At 39.5% G+C, this 27,961-nt stretch overlaps 1 protein-coding gene and 1 pseudogene across 18 annotated transcripts in view; one reads left to right on the top strand and one right to left on the bottom strand.

Moving 5' to 3' along the window:
• The window catches only part of Zhx3 (zinc fingers and homeoboxes 3), a 158,418-nt gene that overhangs the window by 81,425 nt on the left and 49,032 nt on the right, over positions 1-27,961 (top strand). The gene's annotated exons all lie outside the window — the stretch shown is intronic.
• LOC147824739 (histone acetyltransferase KAT2B pseudogene) lies at positions 1,651-7,856 on the bottom strand (annotated as a pseudogene). The gene has a single exon (XR_015442040.1). The product of XR_015442040.1 is annotated as a histone acetyltransferase KAT2B pseudogene (transcript).

Genomic DNA, 27,961 nt, shown 5'->3' with positions numbered 1-27,961 from the left:
CTCCCATTCAATCCTAGGCCTTTTGTTGCTAGGTTGGGGGTTAGGAAAATTAGAGCTTCCCATTTTCTGTGAGTGGTAGAAGGGATTATAAAATGTCCTGCTGTTATATTATTCTTCAAGGCCTGGAGTTCCTAATTCATCTTCCTTTACCATTTTTCAGATTTCTCCTTTGTTTGCCTCATGTTGTTTCCAGGATTTGTAATTGTACTTACAAAAAGGGAGGGGAAAGAAATGAGCTTAAACTATCTTGTCTGGACCCTAATAGTGTTTTATTTAACCATTCATTTTTTTGATAATAAGATTATTTTGAATGGTGAGTACTTTAGACATCATGAAGTATTGGGGAATGTAGTGTTGAAGGAGGAGTCCTTCCAACAGCCTTGAAATCTGAAAGGATTTCTTACTCCACGGACTCGTGGGCCTGGGCCTGGTTAGCAGCCCAGTACAGGCTGTTACTCATCTGTCTTCTTCTTGCTTGGCTGGTGATGTCAGTTCTTCATGTTTTCTTTAAAGGCAGGCTTTTCTTGTTGTTCTTATGCTTGTTGAATAATGCATTAGTTTGTCATACTTCTAGCATTGTTAAAACAGATCCACCGTCAACTCTGTAGGATCTTTTCTTAACCTTTTAGGTCAATATTGTCTCCCTTTTAGCAAATAATTTAAATTCAGCCATATAAACTGTATTTGTGAGTTAATTGTAAGATATTTGATTTTTATGTAAGCTTTTATATTTCAGGACTACAAAGCAGTGGTCTTTTTTTTTTTTATAAACTAGTGTAAAGAAAATTTCTGACATTTTCCACTTGTGAATAAGGAATTTGAGGTCATTTTAGTTCTTCCAGAGTAAATGTGCCTTGTTTAAAAAAAAAGTCAGAAATCTTTTATATTGGAAGCCATGGGTCATTTTGTATAGTTTACAGTAATAGTTTTGCACAAATAATTTCAGGTTAAAATTGCATACTATTTATTCCCACCCATTTCCTTTATTGGCTGTGACACACAGGAATTACGCCCATTGCTTGAGTAACCTTTCTGACCTTTTGTTACTTGGCTATAAATTGACTTGGGTCTTTTGCAAAAACACTGTAGGGGGGTGGATCTTTTTGTTAGAACCCAGCCAATTCCTGCTTCAGTGCAGAACAGTTTGTTCTTCTGAAGAAATGAGCCAGTTCAGTGAACAGAAAAACATAGCCATAAACTGGCATCGCCAAAAACTGCAAAAGCAATTGCCCACATTTATTCCACAGAACAAGGAACTTATTTTTAAAACATGAGGCTTTGGGGAGAGAAATATATTTTGGAGCTCCACTGGCTTTAGGTAAATGTAATGGACTCATTAAAGTGAATTGTAACTATGTAAAAGGCTTCTTTTCCTGAGCTCTGGCAGTCACCAACGCTTAACATATTAAACAGAAATATAGCGGAATTCTCCTTCCACCTGCTTCCACAGTCCTCACGGATTGTGCTGAATCTCATATTCCCTATATTTCAACCGATCTGTCCACTGAAATGAAAGTAGCTTCTCTTAAGCAATACAAATACTTTCCAGGTGACTGCTGTGTTCAAGGCTGACTGTTGGTCCGTTCCCCAAAGAAATATGTGGTAGCCATTGAATTATAAGAAAACATGTAAAATCATTACATGATAGTGGGGCAGGTGCAGTAATAGAAAAACGTAAAAGACACAGTCAGTACTTCACAGACTGGAACACAGAAGTGGAGCCATTTGAGTGAAGTTTGGAGACTCTCTAGAAGTTTGCCAAATGATGGAGACAAATATTATGGGCACAGAGGAGCAGAGGTAAAGTTGACAGGTAACAACACAGCATGGAGTTTCAGGTACTAGTAGTAAAATTATACTTGGGTATAAAGTAAGAGAAGAGAATGGAATGAAAATGTAGAGAGAAAGAGGTCAGACATCATGCATCTCAAATATCACATGAAACAGCTTGAAATGTCTCCTGTATGCCATAGGAGATATGGAATTCTTGAAGTAGGAAAATAACCTGGGCAGAATTAGGGAGGGAAAACTGTGGATTTGCAAGGAACTGTGAATTGAAATATGCTCCTACCGGGAGTCTCTGAAGACAACTATGTGTGTCCTGGAAAAGCAAATAGGCTTGTGACACTGAGGACCATATTGGGAGAGCAGTGTGTAGGCAATGTAGATCACTGACGTAACTGCAACAGTCCACAAGCAAGAGCAGAGAGTCAGTGCTCAGTGGCTACATTGGTGACTGGAGAGTGTAGGTAGAAGAGTAGGAGGAAAGAAGTCCAAGATTTCTACTGAACTCTGAACATGCCTGCCAAAGGCGCTTTCACACACACTGTCTTATTTGCATTCAAATTATTCCCACTGTAGCAGAGAGAACTGAGATTTGGAATGTTCAGTACTTCACTCAGACCTGTTTGATTTCACTGGGAAGTAGCTGAGTCAGAGATGGACTAGGTTTATCTGACTCCAAACACATGGACCAAGAATCTGGCTCAGTGGTGCTGCCGCCTGCCTTGAAAGCTCAAGGTCCCGAGTTCGATCCCCAGTACCAAAACAAAAACCAAAAAAACAAAACACTGTGACATGACACCTTTGAATAGCATGTGCTATAACTGAGCCACTCAGTGTTAAGCAAGACTTGAAATGTATACATACTCATTATGTAAGAGCTCATGTCTATAAATACTTGTACTATGATTAGTATTTATGCTAATAGATGTTATATATTAGTGTTAATGCTAATACATCGATATTCTGAAAGCCTGTCTTTCTTCTTAACCTGTTATCCTAACAAAACATCAGATACATGATTTCATTTCTTAAAATCTCACCATTGTGAAAGAATTGGTTTAGGGGAAGGCCCAACCAAATTAGCAAAAAGTATAAATGAATGCATATATTTAAAGAAATGGAATTTTAAGTATGCAAGGGTATATGTGTAATAATTCATGTTAGAACAACCAAGTATGGCTTTTAGAAACTAGAGAACCTTATAGGACTAACATTAATTGATGTGGTATTTTTTTTTAGCGAATGTATGCTTTAAAAAGTCTCAGAAAACATATTTTTAAAGTTAACTATATCTGATGAAGGATTTATTTGGCAAAAATTTTCTTCCAGCAGGCTGCAGGACAAATAAGTGATTTTTTTTCTATGCAGCAATCATTCTTCAATCATGAAGTAATAGATTTTAGAGTTAGATCCCATGAGATAGGTATGAAAGAGCCAAAAAGAAACCCAAAAAACCAAAAACCCTGGTTTACTCTATGGTGGTTAATGGATCATCCCCTACTGAGTTACCAAAGGGGAATACTGTCCTGTTGGGGATTCAAGCCGTGAAGTTCTAGCACTGAAGGCTGTAGTTATGGAATGTTGCAAGATGTCTCTTTAGCATCAGCATCTCATTTTGATCCTTTTTGCGCTTGTTTCTCAAAGTGAAACCACAAATTATGAATGCTTTTGAGGTAGAAACGTACAGAAAATGTATGGAGAATACCACATCTTAATCTTTTTTTGGGGGGGAGATTTTTAAAATATAATTTTAAACTATTTTGTACCAGTACAATATATTAATTTTACAAATGTAAAATTTTATCAGCTGTTAAAGCATTTGCAAAAACCACACATCCTACTTCATCTTTATTGCACAATATCTATAAGAAAATATTAATTTTTAAATTAGAAAACATAAAAATGCTTTCAATATAGAAGAGATGATCTGATTTTAAAGACAATACTCTATAAGAATGTCTACCCAGAAAATAACAAACTTTCACAGGATACCAAGCTGGACAGATGCTTCAGCAAATCCGCTACAAAGCTCTGTGTAAAACCAGTCCAAGATTAATCCAAACTGTATCATCATTCTTCATTAGAAATCTAGACACCACTCAAGGTGGTTTCTTATACTTAAAAAGAGGCATTTTTCAGTGTGAGCATTCTGAACATCTCTTCTGTAAGAAGCAACACTTCCAAGTTAATAGTCAGTGCTGGCTTGGGCAGCACATAGTCCAACATACTAGCCATGTGCAGGTGTCTTCCTTCAGGCAGATTACCTGTGGCAGCTGTTTGTAATGACTACTAATGACCCCCATTTTAATTTATGCTGATACAAAACATAAGTTAAATACATTTTTAAAACTTCAACCTTTACAAAAATCAGTTTATAAATTTGCATCATAAAAATTAGTGTCGAGATCTTCAGGATGGTTGTGTATTAGTTTTCCCAGAGTTGCAGTGACTGATGTCCCACTTTTCTAATATAGTGTAATCAGGAAATCATCCCGAGCACTAAGTTGGAATCTCACAACAGGTTAGCTGATAAGGTTTGTATGATAGATTTTAGTGGGATGTAACCCTGGACCTACATAGCAATGCAGGTGTTAAAATATCGACAGCAAACCTTGGTGGGAATTTAATTCACCTCAGGCAATAAACATATTCTGGAGATGCAAAAGGAAAAAAGGTTTACTTATACATTACTGATGGGGTTGTGTATAATCACAGAAAAAAATCCTCATTTATTAGAATAAGGATTCACCAGATTGATACATATATAGACTGTACATCTTTTCCTATTAAAGCTTGTTGGTTCATTTTCAAGTGTTTTCAAGTTTATGCTTTGATGGCCTGGGAAATTACCCTTTGGAACTTATGGCCTGCATAAGTAAAGTCAAATATCACATATTTGTGTAGAAATAGTGGTTATATGCTCACAAGTTTGTTGTAGGTAGACAAATTATCAAAACCCCAGATTTATAAAAAGTTTGTATTATTTAGAATCTCTTCCTTAGGAATCAAAGCAGTCACTTTTGTGGAACTGCATTTTTCAGAACTGCTCAAAGCACTTCATCTAGATGAGTGTTTTAAAAATATATATATATATAAGTCTACAAAGAGACTTCAAACATCACATATTTCACTTTCTATGGGCTTTTTATCATGAATCCCTTCCTTAAAGTCCTTCAGAATAAAATAAAAATAAACTCACATTCCATTGGAAAAAATGGCAACATTCATGGTCTGAAAACTGTCTGGATTCCCCCAAATCTTAGTACTATGTGCAATTTCCTCACTTACAGGCTTTGAGGAAACCCCTGATCCTCTATTATGGGACAGTTGGCTAATGGACATGCCATAGAAAATTCACATAACAGTAAACAGATTAAAATCTATTCCATAAAATAAAAATGTTCTATGATTTCAATTTAAATACATATATCTGAAAAGCTAAAAGGAGGTTTTTTGTTTTTCAAAAGTCCAAATTATTAAAAGTCTCTTCAAAATATTATGTCCAATTCTTTAAAAAAAAAACAAAACTAAACCACCTTGCTTTAGGCACACTGTTTGATTAGTTTCTAAAAACCCAAGGGAAGAGAAATCATTTGTCAATCCAGCTTCCTTAATTTTACTGAAGAAGAATTTCTCCAGGATATTGGCACATTTGTAGCGTTCACTCTCTGGGGGGTTGTACTCTCTGCAATTGGTAAAGACTCACTGTAAATCAGCCATGAATAACTTCTTAGACACGTAATACCTATTCTTGAGGCGTTCACTCATCGTTTTCAGATCCATGGGGAACCTTATAACGTCATAATATCCCGGAGCTTCTGTTCTCTTCACAGGTTCCATGAAGGGCCAAGCGCTTTGATGGCTCTTCACCTGCTGGAGGATGCTCTTCAGTGTGCTGTAAAGCTGGTCAGGGTCTTTGGGCTCTTTACTTTTGTCTTTTCCACTCGGTTTCCAGCCTGTCTCTCTAAGGAATGCTTTCTATAGGAATTTGTCAAACTCCATCTTTAAAACATGAAAGTCCAGGATAGACTTTTCGAATCTGGGCCTGTTTTCTTTCTATCAGCTTTTTAATTATCTCCTTCTGCTTTTTAATGATGACAGAAAATTCTGTGTATGGAATCCGTGGGTTTAGCTCACATCCCATTAAAGTGGCTCCTTCATAATCCTTGATGTAGCCAACATATTTGGTTTTAGGTATTTTAATTTCTTTGGAGAAACCCTGTTTCTTGAAGTATCCAATTGCATATTCATCTGCATATGTGAGGAAGTTCAGGATGTCGTGTTTTATATGATATTCTTTCAAATGATTCATCAGGTGAGTTCCATAGCCCTTGACTTGCTCACTTGAGGTGACAGCACAGAAAACAATCTCTGTGAATCCTTGGGATGGGAACATTCGGAAACAGATACCACCGATGACATGGCTATCTTTAATTAAAGCAAGGGTTTTGTGTTTCGGGTCAAAGATAAGCCGTGTGATGTACTCTTTGGGCATTCGGGGCAGCTGATGGGAGAACACGTTCTGAAGGCCGACCAGCCCCATCAGGATCTTCTTGTTTGGTTTCTGGTTCAGGGAATTGCCAGCCACATGAAACTCAGTCATGCCCCTGCGCTCCTCCAACCTCGTCGCCTCATCCCTGGCTGAATGTGCTGACAGAAAATTTGTCTTTGGTCCAAGCATCGAGGCAGGGTCTGTGATAGTTGACATGACCTCACTGATCAATTCCATAGGAATATCCCCCATAACTCGGGGTCTCTTGACCTCCTCCAGAACATGAGAATCATTCATTTTCCTCTTTTCTCCTGGGTTTGCCTCAAACCCACAAGAGGCTTTGCAGGCAGGACTGGTGCTGCCTCCATTCGGCTGCTCAAGGGAAGATGAATTTGAATTGTATGAAACTGTCCCAGCCACAGGAGGCGGACTGATAACTGTTTGGATTCCTAGCTGGCTGGTTCTGGAAGAGACTGAGAGAAAATCCTGATCCCAGATAGGAGAGTTTTGACTATAAACTTCTTCTAACATGGACAGAAACTTTGGGAAATGGGTGAGGATTAGAGTTCATTTCTCAAGAGGCAGTTTGTCTTTTTCCTATCTTGCTTGTTCCAGGAGTTGTCGCCTCATTACGGTGAAGACCGAGCGAAGCAACGTTCTCCCAAACACCTGGGTGGTTTCATACCGAGGTAGACTGTCACAGAACTGGGGCACATTGCAGTAACACAGCCACCTTGTGTAGTTTTCTTTGTATCCAGAAATATCATCATTGGGAGATCGCAGTCTTCGTTGAGATGGTGCCTCCAGATGCCAATAGTTGATTCGGTTTAGGAACATTTTTGCCAACTCAACTATTGTTTGCCTTTCTTTTGATGGCAGGTGACTAAATTTGTACTGTACAAAGTTATTCACACCCTGTTCAATACTAGGCTTTTCAAATGGAGGCTTCTCCAAAGAGCCTTCAACCACAGGTTTTCCTCTTTGTAAAATAGATTTTCTCAAGAGCTTAAATAGATAGAAATAAACTTGTTTGGTATCTGCATCTTCTTCCTTGTGGACACAGGTAAAGAGATATTCCACATCCAACACTATTCCCAGGAGTCTGTTCATCTCTTTCTCTGACACATTCTCCAGGTGGGAAACATGAGCAGCGAGGGCGTGGCTACAACTCCGACAGGACTCAGTCAGGCTGACAATGATCTGCTGCAGATTGGCTCTGGGGGGCGTGGGAGAAGGGTTGGGGTTTTTCCAGCCATTACATTTACAGGACTCCTCAGCCTTGCAGGCGGAGTACACCTCGAGTTTCTCCAGTTTCTTGGCCCACGGCGCGGAGCGCAGCTGCGCCTTCTTCACGGCGATCCGGGCCGAGCTGCCGCCTCCCGGGCCCTCGGCCGCGCACGCCGCCGCCACTGCGGTCGCCGGACGGCAGCCGCCAGAGCCCCCGGCGGCGGAGGCAGCAGCACAGGGGGTCCCTGCGGGGTCCCTGCGGGGGCGCGGAGGGCAGCGCCCTGGGCCTGGCCCCCGCCCCGCCGCCGCCCGGCGCGGCCCCGCCAGCCTCGGACATGCGGCCCGGGAGCGCGGCTCGGGCGCCGAGCTCCCACATTTTAATCTTAAATCTAAAGTATTTTATAGCAACACTGGTAAAAATTGTTGAGTTTTTAGGAGAAAGAAAAAACCCTACTGTGACAGAGTAGTGGAGCTGTAGCATGGTCCTCTGGGCAGAATTGGGATTATATAGAGTCCAGGAATGGAAAGATAGCTCTGCTTTTCTAGTGGCTGCTGAGCAGTTGAGAGAAGCAGTTACATAACTGGGTATGCTCATTAGTTCTGCTATAAATTCACTCAGCTGGGTCTCTGTGGGTTCTTTGTTCACCTCAGCATTCTCTTACTTCCTTGGTAGCCACGACAGAGACACAGAATCCAAAACTCGGCCCCTGGAAGTCTAGCCTTCTGGAGCAGATGAACTGTAAGCAGAGCCAAAGCTCATATTGAGGCAAGAGATGGTAGATGTGAGAGCTGTGAGGAAGCACAGTGTGGAAAGAGCTGCCAACCAAACCTGGCATTCTGGTCTCCTGGGAGCTCATTCAGTCTATGAATTTGCCTCCTTGCATCTCACTTTCTTCCTTTGTAGAAAGATTATAATGCCTACTCCATACCCAGGTATTACATGATAGTGTGAACACTGAATATCGTAACTCATGCAGTGTGCCTTGACCAGAATTGGCATTTTGAAAATACTGTGTTCTCTGCTCTTCTCCTTTCCTGTCCCCATCCAACCCTGGTCTTTCTTGCTTTCTTTTTATTGGGAAATATAGTCTCATTTGTAAACCCTGTCAGTAGATCTCTCTTGGTCCTCAAAATTCTCTTTCATCCCCTTCTCCTCTTTCCTTCCTGCCTCCCAGGAATAACTATCCCAATTTCCTTGCCACTTTTCCTGGGCAATAGCAGTCCAAAGATGAGAGTGAGGGGAATGGAAGGTGCCTGAGAAGATAAGGGTGGCATTGCAGTCATAGACACATCTTAGGACAGCATTTCTTCTCATTTAAGTCCTCTCAGATCTCCCAAACAGGTTTGAGAATTCTGGGCTCTTGATTACCCTGTAGCATTACACGTCTTCGTCTCTCACTTCAATTTTTTTTTTGTACCGGGGCTCGAACTCGGGACCTTGTGCTTGCAAGGCAAGCGGTGGCACCACTGAGCTAAATCCCCAGCCCTCACTTCAATTTTCTGAAAGGAGAAAAGAGAGAAAGGGTTTGTCCTTTCCAGGTTGCCTACTTCTAGTATCCACTTTCTCCTTCTATAGACATTGATTATTCAAAGGGCCCCATCATGTGTTCTCTTTGGGCTCCTTTTGTGTTAATGTCCTCAGAGTCCACACCTAAAGAAAATGATGAGCAGTCACTTGGAGAACACACCTGTTCATAACTTTCCTCTAGGTTCATTGCCTCCTCTCCTTACTTCACACTCCCCATCCCCGTTTAGTTGTCCCCATTTCTGATACATCTTTACCTAAGGCAGTAGTTCTCAGCCATGGACAATTATGCCTCCCAGGGGACATTTGACAGTCTCAGGACTTTTTTTGGTTGTCACAACCTGGAAGCATTGGGTGTGGGTGGGTGTATGCTACTAGCACTAGCAGGTAAAGGTTAAAGATGTTGCTAAATATCTTAGTGCACAGAACAGCCTCCCAGAATGTAGAGCTCTCTGTCCTAAAATGTCAGTGATATTAAGACTGAGAGATTGATCTAAGAGTTTGTCATTGAACCCTTTTTTGTGTTTGCCTGCCTCCTCCATTATCTGTGCTGAAGAACTTTTGCTGACTTAAGAAGCTCCTCCTTAGTGAATGGCTCCCCTCTCTCAAGTCTCCCTTCTTCCCTTACTCTTGCCAGTTGATCCTCCCTCTAGGATTTATAACTTGCTGTGTCTGTCATTCATTGCAACAGTTACCACCATTTGGCTTCTGATTGCCCTCTTCAACATGACTTGTTCTTTCTCTTTAGGCAGCCAAGTAAGGACTTACTGAGGATGATCTTCCAAATACCATATATTATTATTATATAATAATATCTGAGGGCCTAACCTTTGGCACTAGAAGAGTCAGTAGCATATAGTGGAGCGAGCAGAGGACTTGGTGTCTGGATTGTCAGTCTGGTATGCAACTATAATTTTCCAGCTCTGTGGCAAATAGATCTAAGTTTCTTGAGCTTTATGTTCCACATCGGTGAGATCAGTAGTCTCCATTTCCTGAGGTTGTGTGAGTCTATGAGATTTTAGCATAGAACACAGTACATTCAGATGTGGTTTTTTAACTTTTATTTGTATTTATTATGTGCTTAATTTATTCCTGGGCTGTAAGTTTTTATTTCATTTTCTTCTGGGAAATCTTTTTCCTCTGTGCAACTTCTTCTTCTGGTTTAGGAACAATTTGTTCCTTTTCAGTAAGGATCATCTCAGTGTGGTAGGGGAAGCTCAAGCCTGGATTAATCTAACCATGAGTCTAACCATGAGTACAGGGACACATCTTGGGTACTTGGTACTTTGTTCATTTGGATATGTTTGATAACCAGAAATGTACATCTAAAATCCTGAAGTTTAGCATTACTCTCTGCATTTTTAAACATGTCCAACAAAAATTCAGCACTCTTTTTGGGCCACCAACCCTATGTCTGGCCCCTCTCTTTGGCCTAGCACACCTGTCAGCTCCACTGTTCTAAGGCTAGAATGGTACACATTGCTTCATTAAAGTGACATCCTTCAGGTATTTGGTAACCTTTTGTATATGTGCTGCCGAAGCGAGCACATGGTAGCCTTTTGGATATGTATAACCTTGATGGCCTGTGCAGTTCCATGGGTGTTCTTAAAGTGAACAGACAGATTTCAGGCTCTCTGTGAGATTTTGTGAGGGTTTTTGGTTCAAAAGTGTCGCGAACCATTTTCACAGGTCACCTTAGGCCACTTTCAAATGTGTTTTGAATCTGGAAAATGAAGCCAAGTTTCTATATGTTACCTTTGTAGTAGATAGCTCAGGGAGAAAATAGATTTGTTTCTCATTGCCTGGAAGGTAGCAGTCTTAATTCACTGTTGCACCTTATGAGAAACCCTTACTGGCATAGGGCCTATAGCACATCCTATTAACTGTAGAAATGATAGAAAATATTGATACTTTATTCTAAACCCATGGAAGCAGGGGGAAAATCCATACATTTAAGACTTCACTCTTCTGTAGAGGAGATATTTCTCCCTATTTTGAACTTTGGAACCCTAGAAACATACCCTGAATGTTGGGAAACCTGTCCTGAGGTAGCCTGAAGTCAGCTGCTTTGTAAAGAGACGGCTGAGGGATGAGAGGGATACCATGTCCATTCACTCCCACAAATTTCTGATGCCTGGAAACCAGCACAGAAGAAGTAGTGTTATATTTTGTTCTGACATTATAAATCATTTACCTTTTTCCATAGTACTGGAGTCTAAGGACAAGTAATCCTGTGGTCAAAGACCATTTTCATATACTCTTAGGGCTAGGGTTATAACAATTATATAAATACTCAAATACCATCTAGTATTTGTTCAGAGAATTTCAAACTTATTTTCTCTGGGAATGGCCTTATCTTTAGGACATAGAGGGAGTCTGGGCACATCAGGGAAAGAACTGGTTCCATCCTTAAAGAGAACTTGGAAAGGTACTAAGATGTATAGAAATGTTGTTAGTTTTCAACTCTATCAGGGGCTAAAGGATAAAGACATAGTACGTGAGGAAGTTGTGGGTCAGAGGCCAGTTGGAAACAGATTGTGTCTGATCAGTTAGGCCTCAATGTTGACAGGGTTTGCACAGCTAATGCCTCCTTACCCTATTTACCCTATTTATCTCTCACTCCTAGGAATCCCAAGGGACTTAGCTCTACATTTTATGATTTTGCTCTTTACTCAAATATCCTGTCTTGTACTGTTCACTCTTACAGGATGTGCTTGTTTTCTTGCCATCCAGCAGTGCTGTAGATTACAAAAATAGGCGTGGCATCAGGAATACTTGGATTTGAGTCCTAGCTGTTGCCTGTTGCTTGGGTCAGCTGAGTCAAATTATGTCGTACTTAACCATTTAAACTTTGGTTCCTCACTGTGGAAAATCAGATTGGTACTTAGCTCATGGTGTTATTGTGAGGAGCAAATTAAGTAAGCAAATAAATGTAAAGCAGTTGGCATTTTTCTTGATATATACTGATTTTATTCGGCTGATGGTGGTTATACTGCTTGATGAAAGATGCACTAGCTTTGAATTATTCTCATTTTCACCATATTGCTTAGCACAAAGCTAAGTATCTAGTAGCACTCAATATTTTATTTGAAATAAATTACAGATACAAATGTACCCACAGACACACAGGATAATCTGAAAATGACAAAATTTTGAAATACTCTAGAGGAAATGTTTGTGAAATGTTTGAGCTCAGTTTTAGAAATTTGATACACACATAAGGAGTCTAAGGTGAGCCAACCCCCACTCTTTGCAGTAAGTTAGATCATTTGAAGGGAAAGCATCTGAATATATCATCTCAGCCTTTTTGCAAAACAACTTCACTTGATTATGACTTACTGTTACATCCTCTGCTTTCTGGAAGATCAGTGTAAAAATGGCCTATTGTGTTTCAGTATACCTTTCCAAACTAAGACTGTAAGCCTGACCTTTACCTGGTTTCCCATATACACAGTTCCAAGACATTTTTCTTGAGTTCCTCGCCAAGAAAATGTCTCTATGTAAGCATACATGTTCGTTTTTGTTAAATGATAAGAATAGCATCAGCCCAAAATTCATTGCCCTTGATATTGAGACTCAGGGTCAAATTTAATGCCAGGTGAAGGGTGGAGGACACCCCCCTCAACATCTTTTCTACCTTCCTACTCCCTTCTGGAACAAACAGACTGTTTGTTTTGTCTTCTGATAGGGAAGACATTGGTTCCATCCCCTACCTCCAAGGATGGGTCTTTAGTATTTAACTCAATCAAGTAACCCCACACATGTTGCCACAGTGATCAATCCAGTGGCACTCAGTACCATGGGTTAGTTCAGGCCTACGTGAGTAACCTAGTTTAGACTATCAGAATATTTGGTGAGAACTTTGGAAGAAGGGTTCCTCAGTCTTCTGACAGGCCTTCCCAGAGCCACCCCTCTTTCCACCTATGTTTCTGTCAGCCTATCTTTCTATCTATGTCATGGGGACATGAATCCTAGGACTGCTATAAATTACCTTACCCTGACTAGGGGAAGCTGCCCTTGGAATGTGTTTAGTAAAGTACAGTGGACCCTCAAGTTTTGACCAGCCTGACATATGAACAACTTGGGTTATGACTGGAATTTTAGTTTTAACTTGAGTTATGGGTCTTGAGTTACAACTGGAATGCTGGTCGCTTGTGCTTCCAGATGGTCTCAGATATAGATTTAACCCTTAAAGAGTTCTGGAAGGAACATTACAACATCCTTTCCTGTGTAGGGTTGAGAAATCCTGGGCCAGTGTCTCTCTAAGAACACTGAGATCTGCCTGTATACAGGACAGAGACTTTGAAAGCTGTGTAGAGGATCCTGAGCCTTCAGTTGACCAACTTGAGTTACAACCAGCTCTTGGGAATGAATTGAGTTCGTAAGTCAAGGGTCCACTGTACAGTAGAGAGAAAAAAAGCTTGGTATGGTGGCTCATCCCAGAACCCAGGAGCTTGAGGCAGGAAGATTGAGAGTCTGAGGCCAGGTTGGGCTACATAGCAAGTTTCAGGCCAGCCTGGACTATTTAGCAAGACCCTGTCCCAATAAAGAAAAAAGAAAAATAGAGAAAAAGAAAACAGACCCTTGTTTTCATCATATAGCCCTTGAATCAAACTCAAGCTAAACTGAAGCCACCCAACCTCTGAATTTTCCATTTACATGTGCAATAAACCCCTTTTGTTATGGAAGCCATTTTGGATTGAGTTTCTTGTACCATAGAATCCAAATGGCACTTGGTAGATATAGTTCCTTCTATTTTATGTACATTAGTTATTCTAACCTGTGGCCTGAGACTCTATCATGGAGAAGGGGGGCTAGGTATTGAAGGGACTGTATTTTGGAAAGGCATAAATTGCTTATGTGAACATATTTCTGCAAATTAATCTTCTACATAAAGATGCATTAATATTTTTCAAATTTATCTTGCTCTTTTGATTAATGCAATACAAACTTAGATAAAACTACTGAACGAGTAGGTTTTATCATATATTTTCCACAATGAACAGATGTTAAAAACATGGAAATTTCTTCCAGAAAATTTGTTCACTGTGGAAAATATATAACAAAACCGTGGGCCGGGGATTTAGCTCAGTGGTTCCTCCGCCTGCCTCACAAGTGCAGGGACCCAAGTTTGATCCCCGGTACCAAAAAAAAAAAAAAAACACCAAAAAACAAAACCTTACAAGTTCAGTGGTTTTTCTTAAATATGTATCTATTAAATCGTCTTGGTAGAAATTTTTGGCATAAGGAGACATTGCTTAGATAGGAGTTTCTTCCCTTTCCTTTTTTCTTTTATTACTCAAACTCTGTTAGAAATAGTGGAAGTCTAAGTTCTAATTACACTACCTTACCCTTACCTCAGAGCTTATAGTTAATTGGAGAGAAGAGATACATACACCAGATACTTTATAAGCCCGGGCTATTTTTATAGGGGATTGCATCACGAGATCATTTTGGGAGCTTCTTCTGAGAATTATTCTATCAGAAGAGAACTCTGGTACCGTGTTGACCACGTTGACCACTGCCATTTTGATATACATGTTTGCTAACATAATACTCACATGCCCTTTTCTTTATCTTTACACTTCTACCACTAATCTCAATCAGTAATTCTCAGCCTTTTTGAGCAATACACAGCAGTTTTTGCCATAATCCAAATTTTTGAACTGTGTATAGTACACATGCACACAAAGAATCACTAAATTTGCTACAAATAGTAAGTACTCCAGAATCGTAACTGTCTCTTGCAACGTAGAACTTTCCCGTCCTGTGTAGATATTTGAGCTAAACTATTCATTTCTCTGCTACTACAGTTGAATGCAAATGAGAGATTTTTAGGAGAACCTTGAATTGTCTCTTAGTTTGTTCAAAACAAAACAGAAAATCCTTATCAACTGTGGTATTTTATGTCAGAAGTAACAAAGACCCACTGAACTCCCCCAAAGTGTCCTGGCCCTGTGTGCTGCTTCTAGAATGCCAGATGGAAGGGCAGGCCAAGGTGGCCAGCTGGCCATAGAACCCTTATTCTAAGATTGTGCAGCTACTTTCTTCATTACATTAGAGTCAGAAGCAAAAGGAGCTTTCTGCCAGTTATCTAAAGGGCTGTATTCAAGCAGTGACCTATTTTTATACTGTAATCGGGTTGAGTTTCTCTTTTTTCCTCTCAAGACAGTAATCTCACATTCCTCTGAGTGATTGAGAAGCCAGTTCCTTATTACCTCTTTGGCTTGGTTATTTTTCAGTTTGACATAGGTTCAGTTTTAGCTGAGGATGGTAAAATTCGTCCCTTTTCCTTTTGTGGAGGATGGGGGTTGATTTATGAGTATAAAATTGAGGGATATGAAAGCATGAACCAACTGAGGATAGATAGCTTTCAAGGAAAAACAGAGCCCAATGAACTAAATAGAAGATGGTGTTTGGGATTGTACATTCAAGATTCTGCTCTTTTAAATCCTAATCACACATATTAGTTAATTACCTAGTCATCAAAGATTGCTTGAGCTTCACATGTGCAGAGTGGTAGAGGTGTAGCGATAAAATGGTACAACTCTTGCCTGGGCCAGACTTGAGAGGAAGTGTGACCCATAAGTACAATGCACTGTCAACCAGTGTGGCAGAGGAGATGGGCTTGGAACCAAGCCATGGTTGTTGCTAGTTAAGAGGCTCTGTGAAGGGTGCCAAGAATTCTTGAAGAGCTACCAAGCCGGACTCTGGCTTTCTAACTGCTTTCTACTCCTGCCTGTCTCACCTCCATAGGGCCAGTGTGTAGTCTGTATTTGGTTGTTTTGTTTTGTTTGGTTGTTCATAACTACTTAGGTATGTCTTTGTGTTTCATGAAGGAGATTCTTTGGGTGCATGTCTCATGTCTCTTGAAAGAGACCTCCATTTTCACAAAGGTAACATGCCTAATGGCCATGATTTTGGGGGCTTTGGGGCCTTTTCACCTAGAATGTTTTACATATGATTTGATAGAATGATTTACATATACTCCTGTCTCCTCTGCCTGGATGACAGCATCTTATCCTTTAAGACCTATTCTTAGTGTAAGACCTGCCCTCACAGTTTGTAAATTCTACCTTATGTCCTGAAGGACACCCAACTAGTTCATCTCTGGTGTTTCCATTGCCTTTCCTTTTCCATTAGTGTTTAGAGACTTGAACTTCCATTTACACCTGCATCTATCCGTCTTTGCCACTGTACCATGAATCTTAGTTACAGTGTGTTTTATTCATCCAGGATATACCAGTTATTCAGCATGGTGAGTCATATGAAGGAAGTATAAGTGTCACATGAATGAAATTTCTGTCTGATACCAAGATGGCTAAAGATATAGAGAAGACTAAAAATACTCTTGATTGATTCTCAGGCATTTTCAGCTGGTAGAATATCTTTTGTACTTAAAATCAGAAGGATATTGGGCTGGGGATTTAGCTCAGTGGTTCCAGCACCTGCCTCGAAAATGCAAGCGCAAGGTCCCGAGTTTGATCCCCAGTACCAAAAAACCCTCAAAACAAAACAGAAGGATCTGGAAACAGTTTTAGATATATAACCAAAGAAGACATAAAAAGTGGCCTGTTGGCATTCAGGCAACAAATGAGTAAAGAAGGACTGTATATGCAATGACGAAGCAGGGGGGATATCAAAGGAAGCACCACCATTCAGTGGTTCCCTAATAGCAGTGTACACTGTTGAATCCCATGCAAAATTCACATTATCTGCAGACAGCATCATCATCACTAAGCATGGAATGTTCATGTGCCAACTTATGTCAAAGTCTGAATTCAGAGGGGATTTGCTGGGGGGAATGGGATAAAATCAAATTTATTTTTAAAAGTCTGAATTCAGTGTTCAAAAGATTATTGGGAGGTGTCCATGTTACTAACTATGGAAGTTAAGGTTGTTTCCTGGTAGCAAAGGAGGAAGTGTATAGTAGGTGCTTGGTAAAGATGGATGTAATGATTAAATGAACAGTTAAGATCAACTTGTATGTGTCTTGCAATTTTTGTCGGGGTTTGGACCTTGTATTTTGACAAACACTGGTATATATCAAGAATCTTCTTTGATTAAAAGACAAGTATGTACATGAGAGGGTGCTATGTTTCAATTTCATACACTTACTTCTTTTTAATTCTTCTGGTTGCATGTTTGTGCTTCATTTGAGGACTAGCCAGTAGAGAGTTTGCCTTCAACAAAGGATTGTTGAAAGTCTGAACACACCCTACCCTTTTTCTTCTTTCCAGCAAAATAAAGGAGAACTGGCTATGCTCCATATTTCCTGGGTCTGTTCTGCTGTGTACTATTAACTGTTATGTTCTTTGTTAAAACTAGGCAACATTTTTATGCTGCAGTTTAAGTACATTTTCAGTATTCTTTCTTTGGTGGAAATGGAGACCATATGGTCACTGTCATTTGTGTAATAATAATGATTGAAAAGGTTATTAAGCCACACTTCAGCCTTTTCTCTTGTCTCGGCAAAATTGTCTCTGTTCTTCTGGCCATTCCGCATAAATCTCATTTTCTGACCCTTTAATCATTTTGGTGGCTTTCTTTGGAAATACATCAAAAGCTCAGTTTCAGTGCCTCTATTCTGGTGAGGCCTGGCCATCAACATTTAATGGATATGAAATGTGGTTGTTTTAACCATCTGATTTGCATAGCTAGTCCCCACATTTCCAAGCTAGTTCCAGTCCACTGAACATTAGGGGCTGCTTTACAGTTTCTTCATTGTGGCACTCTTTATATTTTTGATTAAGGAGTTGACTGTCTAAAATAAAAATTTTAGCTTGTGAATAATTATAGCTGTTGGTTGATGGACTGCAATAGCCCAGTCTGTTGCATTTAAGATCCTTTTCTATCTACTTGTCAGTAGATGTGTTTTCTCATATTGGAAGATAATCCAAAACTTTCTTTTATTATTATTTTTTTGGGTGGGGAGAGATTTGGTACTGGGGATTGAACTCGGGACTTTATGCTTGTGAAGCAGGCGGCAGAACCACTGAGCTAAATCCCCGGCCAACTTCCTTTTATTATTGACTGACTCAACATCTATGAATACCTACTAAGTGTTAGACTCTGTGCTAGGGATTGAGGATCCAAAGATAAAACATAGGACTTTACAGAGTTCATAATCTGGAGGGAACGATAGACACATACTCAAAAAAATTATACAGTGGGATGTGCAATAAAAAATGGCATAAGTGCAATGGAAGTTTAGAAAACCTTCACTGAATATGTCATATTTGAACTGGAGCTGAACATGAATTAGTCTTTAGTTAAAAAAGACTGTAGTGTAGGTGAAGGCCAGGAGGCTGAAATATTAAGGGTGCAGTGAATTAAGTGTGGCTGGCCATGGACTTGAGGGTCTGAGAGGCAAACAGATGTCAGAAGGTAAAAGATGTTTTAGGAGCCACATTTAAAAATGTTAAAATAAAAAGTTACAAAAGGCACTGTCACAATAGGGAGGGAGCCTAAATGAATATTAATAACTTAAAGAAACCAGTTCAAAAAGCCTATGTACTATATGATTCTCATGATATTCTGGGAAAGGCAAAACTATGGAAAGAGTAAAAAGGAAGGGGTAGAGTGGGTTAAGTTGGCAGAACATAGAATACTTTTAGGGGAGTGAAATCATTCTCTCTGTTACTATGATAGTGGATATATGTCAATTTGTCCAAACCCATAGAGTGTACAACACTAAGAGTAGACTCTGGGTAATAATGATTTGTCAGTATAGTTCATCATTTGTAACAACAGTATCACTCTGTTGGGGCATGTTGATTATGGATATGTTATGCATGTGTGGGGGCAGGGAATATATGGGAAATTTCTGTACCTTCTCCTCAGTTATGCTGTGAAACTAAAATTGTACTAAAAATAAAGTCTAAAAATAGGTCAGTTTATGTTAATAATGTATATTTATTTAACTCAATCTTTCAAAAATATTAACAAGGACCAGGGATGTAGCTCAGTGGCTCTGCACTTGCCTGGCAAGCGCAAGGCCTTGAGTTCAATTCCCAGCACCAAAACAAAAACAAAAAACATTTCAATATTATTGAGATATTTTATTCTTTTATACTAAGTATTTGAAATCTGGTCTGTATTTTACACTTATAGCACATCTCAATTTGCACTAGCCACATTTCAAATACTCAGTAGGTACATGAATACTTATGGCTACTGGCTGCTGTATTAGACAGGGCAAGTCTTAAAACCTGGCCTTGACCAACTCAGAAGCCTTGGTTCTTAAGCACAAGCACACTGGTCTCCTGCCCTTTAAATGCAGTGCTGGTGAAACAAGAGGAAGGACGCTTGCAGGCCATCATTTTATCTGTGGTCTATGGTTGCCATCCACAATGCGTAGTGGCTCTAGTTTGGAGCAACTAGGGCAGTGCTGTCCAACAGAAGTAAAATGGAAGCTGCAGGTGTGATTTTAAATGTTCTAGGGACCACATTGAGAAAGTAAAAAGAAGTAGGTGATATTTATTTTAAGAATGTATTTGATGATTAAAATGAATAATTGGTAATTTGAAATAAGAAAAGGTCCAAGGGTTTGGGGATGGTGGAAGGGACAGGGAAAAGGGAAGAAGGGAAAGAAAAAAATTATGAGAAAAAAAAATGGAATCAAACTCTGTGTAGATAGGGAAGGGTGGAGGGGGTGAAGGGTGCACAGGTAATGGGAGAAAAAATAAAAACTAAGATGCATCATGTTCTGGTACAAACACCCAATGATAAATGTAAATGTATTTTATACCTAAAATGAACCAATAAATGTATATATTTTTTTAAAAATGTATTTGACCTAGTATATCCAAAATATTGCTTCAACATGTATTCTGTATTAAAAATTATTCATGAAGACATATAGACCACTAGACTAGAATAAAGGGCTAAAATGAACCCTCACACATATGGTTAAATGATTTTTGATAAATGTGGCAAATCTTTTCAATGGGAAAAGGACAGTTATTTCAACAAATGATGCCGGAAAAGCTGGATATCCACATGCAAAAGAATAAATTGAGCTCTTATCATACAGCATATACAAGCATGAACTCAATATGAATGAAAGACCTAAACAAAAGAGCTAAAGTTATAAAATGTTTAGAAGTCACAGGAGAATATATGCATGACATTGGATTAAGCAATGATTTCTTAAATATGGTACAAAGGCATAGTCAAAAAAAGAAAAAAATAGGCAAACTGCATCAAAATTTTAAACTTCTGTGAATCAAAGGACACATTCAACAGAGTGAAAGGTTAGTCCATGGAATGAGAGAAAATATTTCCAAACTATATACTTAATAAGAGGTCAATATCTAGGACATATAAAGAACCCCTACAACTCAACAAAAACAAAAAAGTCCTCAAACAACCTGATTAAAATGGGCAAATAACTTGATATTTCTCCAGAGGAGATATACAAATGGACAATAATCACATTTTTTTAAAAAGCTCAACAATACAACCATTAGAAAAGGAAGGAAAAAGGAAAAATAAGAAAAGAAGGAAAAAATGGAAACGGGGCTTTTATAAATAAGGAAGGGGAAGTGGGCTTGAAAGGAGGGAATGGGAATGGGGGAAAAAAAGGAATCAAAATACATCATGTAAAGGTACAAATTCCCTATGATGAATGTGATCATTATGTAAATTTACATTGTACCAATAAAATTAAAAATTATAAAAAAGGAAAAAAATGTAAGCATTAGAGAAATACAAATCAAAACCACAAAAGAGATACCTACCACCTCAAACTCATTGTGATGCCTGCCCAAACACACACACACACACACACACACACACAATGAATCAAACAAAATAACAAGTGTTGGCATAGTATGGATTTGGAGAAACTGGAATCTTTCTGCACTATTGGTAGGGATGTAAGATGGTGTTTGAGACTTACATGCTATGGAAAATAATAGAGCAGCCATTTTTCAGAAAATTAAAATAGAATCACAATGTCTATTCTTAAAAGAATACTGTAGACTGGCTAAATTTTAAACAGTAGTTTACTTGACTCATGGTTCTAGAGACTGCGAAATCCAAGATTGATGGGCTATTGTGTGTATGTGCTTGTGTGTGTGTGTGTGTGTGTGTGTGTGTGTGTGTGTACTAGGGAGGAAACTCAGGAGTGCTCTATCACTGAACTGCATCTCCATCCCTTTTTATTTATTTTTTTAAATTTTGAGACAGGCCCTTGGCAAGTTCCCCTGGCTGGCTTTCAGTTTGCTGTTCTGCTGCCTCAGCCTCCCAAATAGCTGGGATTATAGGCATATGCTTACTAGACCCTGTTGATGACCCTTCTTGCTGTATCATAACATGGTAGAAAGGCAAGTAAGTGCATGAGACATAGAAAGAAATCAGGCTAAACTCTTCTTCTTTTTTTTTTCCAGTGCTGAGGATTGAACTTGTGGGGGCCTCTATTACTGAGCTACAACCCTAATCCCCAAATATTATTTGCTATTTTGAGACAGGATGTTGGCTAAATCACTGAATTACCCAGGCTGAGCTTGAGCTTGCGATCCTCCTGCTGCACCTTCCCAGAGTGCTGGGATTATTAGGCATGATTACCATGCCAGGTAAATTCTTTTTATTACTAACTTAGTCCTATAATAACTAACCCACTCCCTCAATAATGGTATTAATCCATTCACAAGAGTGGAATTTCCATGACCTAAACACCTTTCAGAGGTCCTACTTCCTAAAACGGTCACAGTCACAAATAAATTTTAATGTGAGTTTTGAAGGAAACATTCCAACCTGAACGCCATATGATCCTGCATTTCTGAGGCAGGAAATCAGGGTGTGCCCAACCAGCTGGGCAAGTGGACATGGCCTGTCAGTTACGGAGATCCAGAACACATGCACCCAAGCCCTGTACCTAGGACCAATCAGAGAATGCTGTCTTCTGGCACAAAATCAAGCAGGGTTTTGTGTGTGTGTTTTTTTTTGGTACCGGGGATCGAACTTGGGACCTTGAGCTTTCGAGGCAGGCGCCAGAACCACTGAGCTAAATCCCCGGCCCATCAAGCAGGATTTTGATAGGATGGCCCAGATCTGAAGTCAGAATGAGGGATACAAAAAAGAGTCGCCATTAACCTCACTGCCACTGTAAGCTCTTTCAGTGGCCTGGTCTGCTCTTGTCCTACCTTTACTTGGGTTGTGCTCATTCTGCTTTTTCTACTTTCTTTTTTTTTTTTGGTACCGGGGATCAGACTTGGGACCTCGCGATTGCGAGGCAGGTGGCAGAACCACTGAGGTAAATTCCCGGCCCAACTTTTTCTACTTTCCATACCTTTAGTAAACGTAAAACTTCACTATCTTTGCATGTTTCTCCTCCAATTCTTTGTTCAGGACAACAGGAACCTGGGAAGGCCCTAATAATTCTATTTCCTGGAATCTACCCGAAGAATTGATAGAGACTCAGACAGATATTTGTACCTCCATGTTCATAGTGGCCCTATTTAGAACAGCCAAAATGTAGAAGCAAACCACGTGTTCTTTGATAGATGAATGGATAAAATGCGGTGTACATACACACATATAAACACAATGGAATATTATTCAGCCTTAAAAAGAGTTGGGCTCCTTGGCACATACCTGTAATCTCAGCTATTTGGGAGGCTAAGGTAGGATAATTATGAATTCAAAGCCACCCTTGGCAACTTAAGACCCTGTCTAAAAAGGGGGAGGAGGAGAAGAGAAGAAAAGAAGGCTTAGTGCAATGCTTACCTAGTATGCATAAAGTCCTGAGTTCCATCCTCAGAACTACACATGCACGCAAGGGGAGGGGAGAGAGGGAGGGAAGGAGACAGAGGAAGGAGAGGAAGAAAAGAAAGAAAAGAAGAAAGAACAGTGAGGGAGGGAGGAAAATAGGAAGAAAGAAAGGAAATTCTGGTATATACTACCACATGGATAAACCTTGAGAGTGTTATACTAAGTTAAATAAACCATTTATAAAAGGGCAGATACTGTATTCCACTTTTATTAAATACCTGGAATATTTTATATATGTGGAAATGTGTCTAAACAAAAAGCAACTCATTTGTATAAATTAAATAAGTTGTGACAAAAAGCAGAATGGTGGTTGCCAGGGGCTTGAGGGAGAAGAAATGGAGAGTTATTGTTTAATGGGTTCATTATTTCAGTTTTGCAAGATGAAAAGAGTTCTTGAGATGGATGGTGGTTGTGGTTGCTCAACAGTGTAAATGTACTTAATGCCACTGAACTGTTCACTTATAAATGATTAAGATGCTAAATTTTATTATGTGTATTTTACCACATTTAAAAAATCCTTCCAAAAGATGTAATTGCTTCTGAGATTGTTAACATTTTATATGAGAAAAGAGAATAAAAGGGAAGATGAATAAAGAAAAGAGGAAAAATATGAACATACCCAAAAAATAGCATATCGATTCAAAAAGGTAATGTAAAGGTGATTTAAAAGACTTAGACAAGCTTCTGCCTCTGCTTTAAAGAAAGAACTCTATTTTGTGAAGAAATTATTGAGATAGTTTACATTCCTTTTCCTAATAAGTCTTCAAATCCAGCATGCATCCTACCCTTATAGTACATCTCAGACAGTACAAACCACATTTGAAGTGCGGAATAACTAGAGGTGGCTAGTAGCTACAGTATTAGACAACATAAGTCCAGAATCTTTCCACAGGCAGTAAGCCAGCAGAAATTCTTTAAACCAAGGTGTGACATGAACAGATTTATTTTTTAGATGTTAATGTGGTGGCAATATGAGAAGTGGATTGAAGGAGAAAAAGAACTGAGGTCTGAGAACTTGCATGATTGTTTATAGGCTCCCAAGCCAAACGTTGAATATGCAGATAATGGGCCCAGACCCCTCCCTTCCTGATCTTAGCCACTCCAGAGTGCTCTCCCTTCTTCTAAAAGGCAATGGTATCCTCTGAAGTGGGTGGAGTGGGGGACAAGCACCACACTGAGAGTCTGGCTGCGCTCTGGAGAATAGCATGTGGTAGCCAAGGAAGACACTGAAGCAAACTATCCCAGTCCACTGGGATTTAAGGGGGGAGCAAAGGAAAGCCGGGGGTGGAGGGGAGAGGTGGACAGTTGCTGGCTAAGCTACATCAGCCCCAAGCAAGGGGCAAAAAAAGCAGGGGGAAAATGAGAATCGGGTGCTTCTCATCTGTCTCAAAAGGATTGAGTTATGGAAAAAGGTGCAAGGATGCTGCTGCTGTCTGTCATTTATGGTACACTTGCTACATATGTGCCAGGCATAGTGTTGAGCCTCTTTTGATACTGTTTTAATTTTTGCAACACTCCTGAGGTTGAGGCTACTATCTCTATTTAAAGAAGAGGAAATAGAGACTTAGAAGGCACAAACGTCTTTTCCAGGGTACCAGGGCTCATAGGTAGCAGAATTAGGCCCATTCTAGCTCCAGAGCGTAGATCCTTAGCAGTTATGCTGCATTTCACAAGAATGGAGATAAGAAGTCAGATTTGAAATATTGTTCCTAGATTTGTAGGATTTGATGACAGGCAGATAAAGGAAAGAAGGGAGAGAACTGTATAAATAATATTGGTCACTGTTTGGAAGTCTGTATGAATTGTGCTATGGTTTAAATGTTTGTGTTTCCCTTCAACTCTTACTTTGAGGTTCCTACCCCCAGTGTGATGAGATTAGGAAATAGGGCCCTTGGGAGGTGATTAGGTTATGAGGACAGAGTCCTAATGAATGGAATTTGTGCCCTTATAAAAGAGGCCCCAAATACTCCTGTATCTCTTCCACTGTGTAAGGACCCAATGAGAAGATGGCTGTCTATGAGGAAGCAGGCCCTCTCATCAGACACAGAGTCTACCAACAGCTTGACTTTGGACCTCCTAGCTTCCAGAACTGTGAGAAATAAACTGCTATACTTCATAAGCCAGCCAATGGTTCTTTATTCTATGGTATTTTTCTTATAGCAGTCTAGCCTAATACATGGTAAGAAGTAAGATGAAGATCTAGGCTATAGGATATGGAAGCTGGATAATTTTTTATGCTTGTTTTGTTTTTATTTTTAGAAGATTGAGGGCCGGGGATTTAGCTCAGTGGTTACGGTGCCTGCCTTGCAAGCGCAAGGTCCCGAGTTCAATCCCCGGTACCAAAAAAAAAAAAAAAAAAGAAGATTGAGTGCCACGATCATAGGAAGCAGCACCTATATTTTAAAACCTTCAAGGACCAGTGGCAGTTTTAAGTGATAGATTTGGACCTTGCCAGCAGGTCAGCGGTGGCCAGGCATTTTAGAAGTCACCTGGGAAGAGGAGATTGCAAAGTCCTGGGCGTGGATGAGTTTGCTCCCTTGTGGAAAGGTTGTAAAAGTGTAGGTCTAACACCCTTTGGGTACTGCATGTCTTCAAACTCAGACAAAAGCAGCCAAGGAATTGTTGGAAAGAGCCACTTGACTGGTGACCTTGGGGTAAGTAGTTTGAGCAGAAAAGGAGGAGGGAATGTGCCAAAGCTGGCTGACTGAGGACGTTGAATAAGCAGGACCGTGGCTGGCTGGCTGGCTCTAGAGGGGAGGGCGATGAAGAGGGCCAATTAAGGGGATGGTTTCTGTTTTTATGATTATTAAATGGTATTTTAAAGAAAGTCAGATGAAAATTTATTGTCCAAGGTTATCATAGAAAGAACAATAATAAACCAGTATACATAGTAAAGCAGTCTTTTAAAAATAAGTATAACTGGGCCGGGGATTTAGCTCAGTGGTTCCGCCACCTGCCTCGCAAGTGAAAGGACCCGAGTTCGATCCCCAGTACCAAAAAAAAGTGTAACTTTTACCAAATTTATGATGGCAAACACATCGTAACAGTTTTTGAAATATGGCATCAAGAGAAGTTCTTAGAAATTTAGCATTTAAGCTCCTGAAATCTCATGGAAAGGAAATAAATGTCTTTTTTTGCCATGAAAGTTTGCTCTCCCCTGATACTCTAAGTATCTTGCTGGTGAGTTTGTATATGTGTCTGTGCATGTGTGCTTATGTACGTACACTCATATATTGTGGAAAGGCTGAGGTGGGAACAAGGAAATATGTGTACTTCGTTCTCGATTTGAAGGTGGTTGTGAATAAATAGTTATTGGAACTTTATATTTTGTACGATCACAGCCAATCTTAAGCTGTGACTTGTGATTAACTTTACTGCTTTATAGCCTAGAGAAGGCTCAGGTGCTGAGACTTATTCCTCTTTCTTCCCCTGAGTCACCTCAGTGTTCTAAGGTAACTCAGGGACAGAGCCAACCAACCCCAGGAGCCCCCCCCCCAAAATCCTTTTCCTCAGTTTGCTGCCTGCAGGACAATAACATGAAAGCAATTGATCCTAAAGAGTCCTGGGAAAATGTGTGACTTTGTTGATCAAATTGAGTTGTTTCCATTAGTTGATCATCCTAAGATTGGAAGTGGATTTGCATAGAAATTCTGGCTAAGTTATAAGGCCAATGAACTCAATGGATGGTTCTTAATTGTGTCACTTATCAAGAGAAAGTGGTAGTTTCCTGATGAAATACTAACAGTATTTAAAATACTACTTATAAAGTGAACATTATTAAAAATGCCTTTGGCCAACTGAGGTGGAGGCACAGCCCTTCCCTGTTCCAGGGGGCTGGGCCCTGTTATCCTGCAGTTTTGCTCTGCACAGTCCTAGGGTAGCACATTCCTTTCACTGAGGGCCCTAGAGCTTTTCTGACAGAGTGTGAGAAAAGGTTTAATACCTCCCTTCCCTTTTTAACAAGTGAAATAAAATTGAAATTTTACCTGTTGAGTTTACTTAAATAGTGGAGCCTAGAGGACATCAGAAAGGACTAGAGAGCAAGCTTGAAAGCAAAATAATTTAGTGACAAGAGCAAAAAGATCAAGGTAAACTGGTGCTTTTGTGACTGCTATTGCTCTGCCAGTCTCATAGGGTTGTGGAAAACTTAAGGCAGGAAAAGAAGTACATATTCCAAAGAAGTAACAACAAATCTTGAAGAGATATTTGCACTTCCATTTTCACTGCAGTATTACAACAGCAAATAGTTTGAAGCAACCTAAAGGTCCATCAGTGGAGGAATGAATAAAGAAAATATGATATATACATACAGTAGAATATTATTTAGCCTTAAAAATAAAAAAAAATATGATACATACTGCAACATAGATGAACCATGAGGGCAAGATGCCAAATGAAATAACTTGACACAAAAAAAGACAAATACTTTCTGTGCCTAGGTTGTTGGTCATGTTAGTAGTGCTAGTAGCATGATGAAAATACAGCTTCCATTTAATTATTTTCTGTTGGGCTACATCTTTAAATATGATTTCACTTATATGGGGTATCTTACATAGCCAAACTCTTACAAAGTAGAATGGTGATTGCCAGGGGCCATGAGAAGGAAGGGAGTTCAATAGATATAGAGTTTTAGTTGTGCAAGGTAAAGAAGTTTGGGAGATCTATTAACCAGCAGTATAAATATATTTTGGGGTGGGGTACCGGGGATTGAACTCAGGACCTTGCACTTGCGATAGTATAAATATTCTTAACACTACTATACTGTGTACCTAAAGAAAAGATAGTAATTTTTATGTTATGCTTTTTACTATAGTAAAAAACAATCTAAAAATGGGCTGGATAAAATAATTGATATATTTTTAACTGACACAGTTAATTAACATCCTCCAGCACCCATCACTGAGTGGGAGGTGATGGTAATAGAAGAGCTGAAATAGCTGCAGTAAATATAACTTTTTGTATACTGTATACCAGACAGTGTGAGAAATCATTTTGTATACTTCTTATAAATTTACTGAATATCGTATCAGCACTTTAATGTAGGAATTAATATCTCCTCATTTTTCCAGTGAGAAAATAGATCAGGAAGAATTAAGTAATTGCCTAGGAAATACACAAATAGCAGGACTCTGGGACACAAACCAGCTCTGATATTA

This window comes from Heterocephalus glaber, unplaced genomic scaffold (genome assembly GCF_053883595.1).
Source record: "Heterocephalus glaber isolate CG9 unplaced genomic scaffold, H.glaber_assembly_v1.0 deba00001532, whole genome shotgun sequence".
NCBI classification, from domain to species: domain Eukaryota; kingdom Metazoa; phylum Chordata; class Mammalia; order Rodentia; family Bathyergidae; genus Heterocephalus; species Heterocephalus glaber.
The sequence above is the reverse complement of the archived record's forward strand: the minus strand, read 5'-3'. Positions and strand labels throughout refer to the sequence as shown.